Genomic DNA, 7,009 nt, shown 5'->3' with positions numbered 1-7,009 from the left:
GTGTTACCTGAGACACTGCATGGTGCGACTGCATGTTTAGTGTTACCTAAGACACTGCGTGGGGCGACTGCGTGTTTAGTGTCACTTGAGACACTGCATGGGGCGACTGCGTGTTTGGTGTTACATGAGACACTGCATGGGGCGACTGCGTGTTTAGTGTCACCTAAGACACTGCATGGGGCGACTGCATGTTTAGTGTTACCTGAGACACTGCATGGAGCGACTGCGTGTTTAGTGTCCCCTGAGACACTGCTTGGGGCGACTGCGTGTTTAGTGTTACATGAGCCGCTGCGTGAGGATTATGTGGTTACCGATCGTTTATGGGTAATTGATAACACTGCTAAAGTTAAAGAAAGGTGTGTTTAACTTCTTTTGCGTGGTATATGTGTTGTTATCTTCCACTGATCTTACGCTGTAGACTCAGTCACTCCATCATTCATACTCTGACAGTATCCACCATGTTCACCTCACATCGTTATAACGGTGTGTTGCAAATATCAAGGTTCACTATTTCAATGGTCGATCATGTACTGCATCTGTAATTACAGCCACTAAAGGCAATAAAGATCGGTCGAACTGTACACGCATTGCACGTGGCCCCGTGACAATTTATAGTTGACATCGATACAATGTTAGATTATCAACACACCATTAAGATCTTTACCATTATTTATAAAAAATACAAAAAGTTTGAAGAGACATAAGGGTTATCATGGTAACTTCGTAGCAGACAATATTCAGCTTACTCATCTACTCAATCTAAGCAATGACTGACGAGTAAACCTGTGACGTCGCACCGCTTCAGGGCATGTTTGCTGAGATCCCGAGGAAGTCATTGTAGTCATCACATCACACACTACTTTGTAATTGTAGTAAAAACTGTCCCAATATCTCACAACAGTTCATCTACTGCAATAGGCGTCCGACAACCCATGTCCGCGTCACAAGAAGAGTTTAACCTACAACACTTTTCACAAAAATGCATTCCCGTGTCAAACATCAGACCCAACCCTTAATTGTTCTGTAAAACTCGGCCATCTTTTGTCTGAAACTATGTCTCGATAACAATACTCTGCTGTAGCCCAGCTGTACTTTAAGAACGCTTACACCTGAAGTCGCGATGCTTTTCTACTGGCTCACCGTGTCGGTTGAGTGAGCACGTACAGGAGCTGGCCTTCACCTTTCAGTGATAGTTATGCCCCAGTTAGACTGTGCTTGCAGTGGCGATCGGGTGGATATTAACCTTGCTGCGCTTCCCGAAGCGAAACTAACCTCAACTCGCAGGTAGGTCATGGTCCATAACTCTTTTAAATCATCATCTTAATATTTCGTACGAAGTGTTGGTATATACCCAGTAATAGCGTGTGTAAACATCTGACTGACCACTGGCTTTGTTGTCACGCTTTCAGATGTGCCGGATTTTTCTTCTGAGCTATTATATTTTCTGAGATATCTTTTCTACTTTCTTGTCTTGGTTATACGTTTCAGACTGGCAAATGATAGTAACAATTTGTACAATGATATCCTTCATGTCGTGTTATACTGATATGTACTTATATTATTCAAATTTGACAATTAATATGTTTAAACAATTGCAGGTATCAGATAGTACTTTGATTTACTTTTAAGTGTGAAAAAGTCTTGATAGAGTCGATTCTTGGAATGGAGTGCTACGTCATTGACTTTCGAAATTGTCCTGCCATTTGAACACTTTCACAACCATTGTACCGTGTAGGTGTGTGTGGTTTTGAAAGAGGGCACCCGAAAGAGGTTATCCGTGCGACGCGCCTTTCCATACAGACGTATTGTGGTATAGAGTCCCCCCCCCTGAATATATGAAAACAGCCCCGTCATTGTACAATAGTTTTACATGCTCAAAGATTCATGTCTGTGTTTACCATTCGGTTGTGAATTATCCTTAATGTCGTCACAGTGAAGCGTCTGAAACGTATAAATAATGTTTGCCTGTTATTATAAGTTGGTTTGCATTGTAATCTATATTCAATGATAGTGTTAGAGAATATTTTGCTCGTTATCCTCGCCTATGGAACGAGACTCGCATTTATCAATCACGATGTTTGTGTTATAAGATTAAGTTTTACCCAGGTGGCCATGTGGACTCTGTGTTCGCTTGTTATGCATGATCTGAGTTCAAACCTCATATAGGTAACTTGAGTGACGCCAGTTTTTGATGTCAAAGACGAAACCACCAATTATATACCCGTTCAAGCACATCCAATGAACATTTCCAACGGTCATAAGATCTTGTTTTGTCAAACATTGCGTTTTTAAATTATTTGTAATATTTACACGGAACATATTTTTGTAATACGTGTGGCCACACAACATATCGCTTAGTTTCGATAATAGGTGCGATATTTCATTGCTATGGTATCACATTATTATACCTTATTTATTAAGTGTCACAGTTTGGGCCAGTGAGTTCTGCGGACATTGATTTCTCGCCCTTGATTGAACTGTATGAAAACAAAGCCTTTAGTCCTCGCCACTTGAAATATAATCACGAAATATGGCGATGCTTTATTAACGAAGATAGCTAAATGTTTGCTAATACTTATAAAGTGAAAACAAGTTATTCCGTCTGTAAGGATTATTACTAACAGTTATGAAAAAAATGGCCAAGTGGACATTTCTTGAAAAGCGCCCTTTGTCGTTTTTGTCTTGTCTGTAAGTAATACTCCTCATCGGCGGAGTGGCTTGTTTTCACATTCTAAGTCTTAGCACACATGCAGATATTTTCGTCAATTAATCATCGCGAGTTTTCGTGATTCTATTTAAATTGGCTGGGACTAGAGTGTCGTTGTCGATACGTGGCCCGTGCTTTTTACGTTGCAACAGCATACAGACATATCTGTTGCTACATCTTGGAAACAGCCGTGCGACCGTGCACACATTAATCAGTTGTGATCGACAAGTTGTCACTCACAACAATATAATGATGTGGGGAAGCTTCCATCGTCTCGTTCTGATTGCAGAGCGTATTTATGGCGTCGGTTCCCACGTTGTCAAACTCTGTCCTTCTAATGGTCTCTAAGCCCTCCCTACGCCTGTCAAAGAGTGTTCACATTGTCAATTTCGTCACGTCAAAGAATACTATCAGTTGCTGGACAACGTGGGCCCCATAGGCGAATCTTTTCTTTTTGTTGTTTTAAGTGTGTTTTTTGGGCAAAGACAATGGACAAAGTACTTAACAGTGCACTGTTTCCAAAACAATTCTCGTCAGAGTTGTGTTTGAAGATTAATACCCCTAGGTATTGAGTAACGGTATATATTTTACTATGCTCGCACACGTGGAGTCTATCCATCTTGTGTTAAATGTCCTCTGTATTTAATAACAGTAAATAATTTACCATACAGAAAATCGTATAATTAATCAATAACTGATCCATGACAAGCAGATACTTTATTTTTTCTTTGTGCAGAAATTAAAATGCTCACAATTGTCCTTGAAGATTGAAGATAACCATAGTCGACTTGCTTCCATAAGTATCGATAAAACAGGTTTGCCATCGGGCCTGAAGTCCCCCGAGCCACGTTCGCCTCGAAGTGTTTTCAGAGACCATACACCAGTGTAGCCTCTGGTGTCTTGTACAGTGTTAGAATAAAGTCACACATTTTCTAATCGTTTGTCGCATTTGGGATATGATGCCATGCATCAATCAAGTCAGCGTGCCTGACCACCCGATCCCGTTAATCGCCTCATAAGACAAGCAGTCGCCTTTCACGGCAACCATGGGGCGCTGAAGACCTTTTCCTCCCCGGATCGTCACGGGTCTAATGCTCATGTTAAACTGAGATATGTCGTTGGTACTTCTTGAACCGTCTCGACGTCGATGTCATAGGTAATTGTAACGGGCTTATTTGGCGACTGAACAGCGTCATGCGCTTTGAGTTCATCATGAACAGGTAAAGAGAAGCTAACTCTGTACACCGTGACGTAGGTGGGCGTGTCTCGTAACCATTATTTCAGGAGTCTCCAAGGTCCATAGAGTTCATAGGTATTACGTAACATCTTTCACCCACGCCACGGATGGTCACCACCGCTGGTCACCCATGTATCGCTTGAGGTCTCCTATTAAGTTTAAATACATATAAAGAGATTGAAGTAGTTCAAAATAAAGCCTGTCGACTATTTCTAGGAGTAAAAAAGAATGCATCTGTTAGTGCTATGAGAGGTGATATGGGATGGGGCTCTGTGAAGGTCACACAACTTACTGAATGTTGTTTATATTTTAGACTATATAATATGCCTCATTCGTGTATCCCCTATGTTGTTCACAAATGGTCTTCTAAGAAATTACAGTCCTGGGATAAAAGATTTCTTAAGGTTTTAACTCATTTTAATGTGGACTTCTTATTGAGATCGGGTTTGACTATGAAACAATGCATCGCTCATGTTAGAAATGTTCTCACTTCTGATGATAACGATAAATGGCTTGCCGCTGTATGGGATGACAGAAATAAACCAAACGGGAATAAATTACGAACTTATAGAACTTATAAATGTTTTCCGGATGTCGATTTTTATGTCAAGAATGTAAAGTTCAAGGATCATAGAAGAATTTTAGCCTTTTTTAGATGCGGTAATCTTCCACTGCCACTTCCATCTTCCACTTCCATTGAGACCGGCCGATACTCCGAGACTCCCACTCCTTTATATCAAAGAATATGTAAATATTGTATATACTCTCATGATCACGATGCTCCCCCCACTTATATTGAAGATGAATGCCATTTCTTAATCGAATGTAACTTTTATGATGACTTACGTTTTGATCTTTTACAAGAAGCTTTTGCTATTAACAGTGATTCTTTAAATTTAGGCAGCTCAGACAAATTGATTTTTATTATGCAAATGGAATCACTGCAACACATTTCAGCTAAATGTCTATATTATATGTTTAAAAGAAGACAAAACTATAAAAGTTAATTATCATTATTACTACAATTATTATTGTTACTTTAAAAAAGTTAAACACCACTTTTATTGTTATTAGTATAGTACATATATATTATTTTATTTAATAATTGTTATTATTATTATTATTATTTCACAATGGATACACTTGTATTTTTATGTGTCTCATAAGCCTAATAAGGCTGGATGTACAAGCTTTTGTTCTTAAATCATACTATGCCAAATGTGTTTACCATGACGGCTTCTGTGTGTGACACATAAATAAACATTCCTCTCTCTCTATGTTGCGCAATGTGAATCACAGTGGCTATTTCAACATCCCGTATTACAACGCTCAGTACACAATATACATATACAAACGTATAGTTACATTTAATATCTCTCTCTCTCTCTATATCTCTCTCTCTCTGTCTCCTATTTCGGTAGCGACACGGCGAGTTCTAAATAACACCCCAGGGCTTGCACATGAACCTGAACTTCGTACAGTTATTCCACGGAGTACGGATGTACCCAGTACTGTTACCCTGCACTTGATGGCTTATGTTAAATATTACACTAATGTTGATTGTGTGTTGCAATTTGTGACCTACCTGAGACCCGGGTAGAGAATAGGTCTTCATCAACCTATGTTTGTCGTAAGAGGCGACTAACGGGATCGGGTGGCCAGTCTCGCTGTCTTGATTGATGCATGTCATCGTATCCCAATTGCGTGGATCGATGCTGATAATGTCAATCACGGGATTGTCTGGTCCAGAATCAATTATTACAGACCGCCGCCATATAGCTGGAATATTGCTGAATGTGGCGAAAACAACACGCAAACAAACAAACAAACAATGCTCGTCGTAAGAGTCAACAAATGATGATTGGGTGGTCACTATGTCAGACCTGTTTGATCGTGTGTCCTGACTGCTACCAAGTACTTGTTTTCCTGGCCCAGCCTGTATTATCATCAGGCCGCATTGACTTAACAGTAATCATTTTGTGACTGATACAATATCATAATGTTTGACATTTATTACCCAGCAACAACAAAATAATTGTGATACATTGTTTCCAAAGAGTCATAAAATAAAGTTCTGTTTCAAATTTTGTTAACACTCCCAGTGACGAGGAATAATATATACATCGGAATATAACAAAGATGGACTATGAACACTGTGATATGAGACATTAACTTGGCTAGCTATGGTGTATGTGTCCGAGGAACGTTCCCAGTGCGGCAATTTGATGTTATACATATGTACCGCCTTTTTGTCATGCGTCAGTAGCCCCTAGCATTGAGGAGTGTGGGAGAGGTCGCGCATACACTGTCTTGCAACACCACGAATCCCAGACACACCGTTAAACACGTATATACACTGAGGCTTATGATTAACTTGTTAAGCGTTTTCTACATAATAGAATGTCAGTTAACAAACAAAAAAGTAACTTTTGAATGTGGGTCCGATCATTGCTTTCTGGAGTATGAAATTGCCGGTCCCTAACTTGCAATTTGAGTGGGACTTGCTGTGACTGCCACATAGACCGAGTCTTTTCCCATTGTCACTAACACAGTGTGAATGTTGTAGTTTTAATAGCTATCTGCAAAAATGAAGAAAATTGTAACCAGTTTAATGTACTCTTTGATGGGCTAACTCTAAACAATAAAGACATCTACGTTTTTAAAACAAATTTAAAGAAGATTCTTCTCATTTATTTTGCTTCCGCAGTAATTGCGTTATTTGATAGAATGAATGAGCGAATGAGTTGGTTTTAACGCCGCTTTGAACAGAAGCTCCGTTATATCACGGCATGTCAGCTTGATGTTTGAGAAAAGCCCGAAATGATGCAGACATTACCACTTTGAAAAAGCCTACGAGCATGGTATGGTGCGGACAAACCTAACAAGGGCGAAGCTGGGACTCGAACCCACGACTATGTTTCTAGCACACTCAAAAGAAGCACTTCTCGATCTGCACAGCGAATTGCGGCTGCTGCGACGACTCGTCCCCCGGGCCACCGTTTGTTGGTAGATGGGAGACATGTTAATCCTTTCAAAGTCGTTGAATGCTATAGCAGCAATATTTC

The 7,009-nt window shown here is 39.9% G+C and overlaps 1 protein-coding gene across 1 annotated transcript in view; it reads left to right on the top strand.

Moving 5' to 3' along the window:
• The first annotated feature begins 1,143 nt into the window (after window positions 1-1,143).
• The window catches only part of LOC124139094, a 142,811-nt gene continuing 136,945 nt past the window's right edge, over window positions 1,144-7,009 (top strand). Inside the window, exon 1 of the mRNA XM_046506121.2 lies at window positions 1,144-1,284. The gene's annotated coding sequence lies outside the window, so the exon portion shown is untranslated. The remainder of the gene's footprint in view (window positions 1,285-7,009) is intronic.

Source organism: Haliotis rufescens, unplaced genomic scaffold (assembly GCF_023055435.1).
Source record: "Haliotis rufescens isolate VD_foot unplaced genomic scaffold, xgHalRufe1.0.p SCAF_28, whole genome shotgun sequence".
Taxonomy (NCBI): domain Eukaryota; kingdom Metazoa; phylum Mollusca; class Gastropoda; order Lepetellida; family Haliotidae; genus Haliotis; species Haliotis rufescens.
This window is presented reverse-complemented; position numbering and strand designations above follow the sequence as displayed.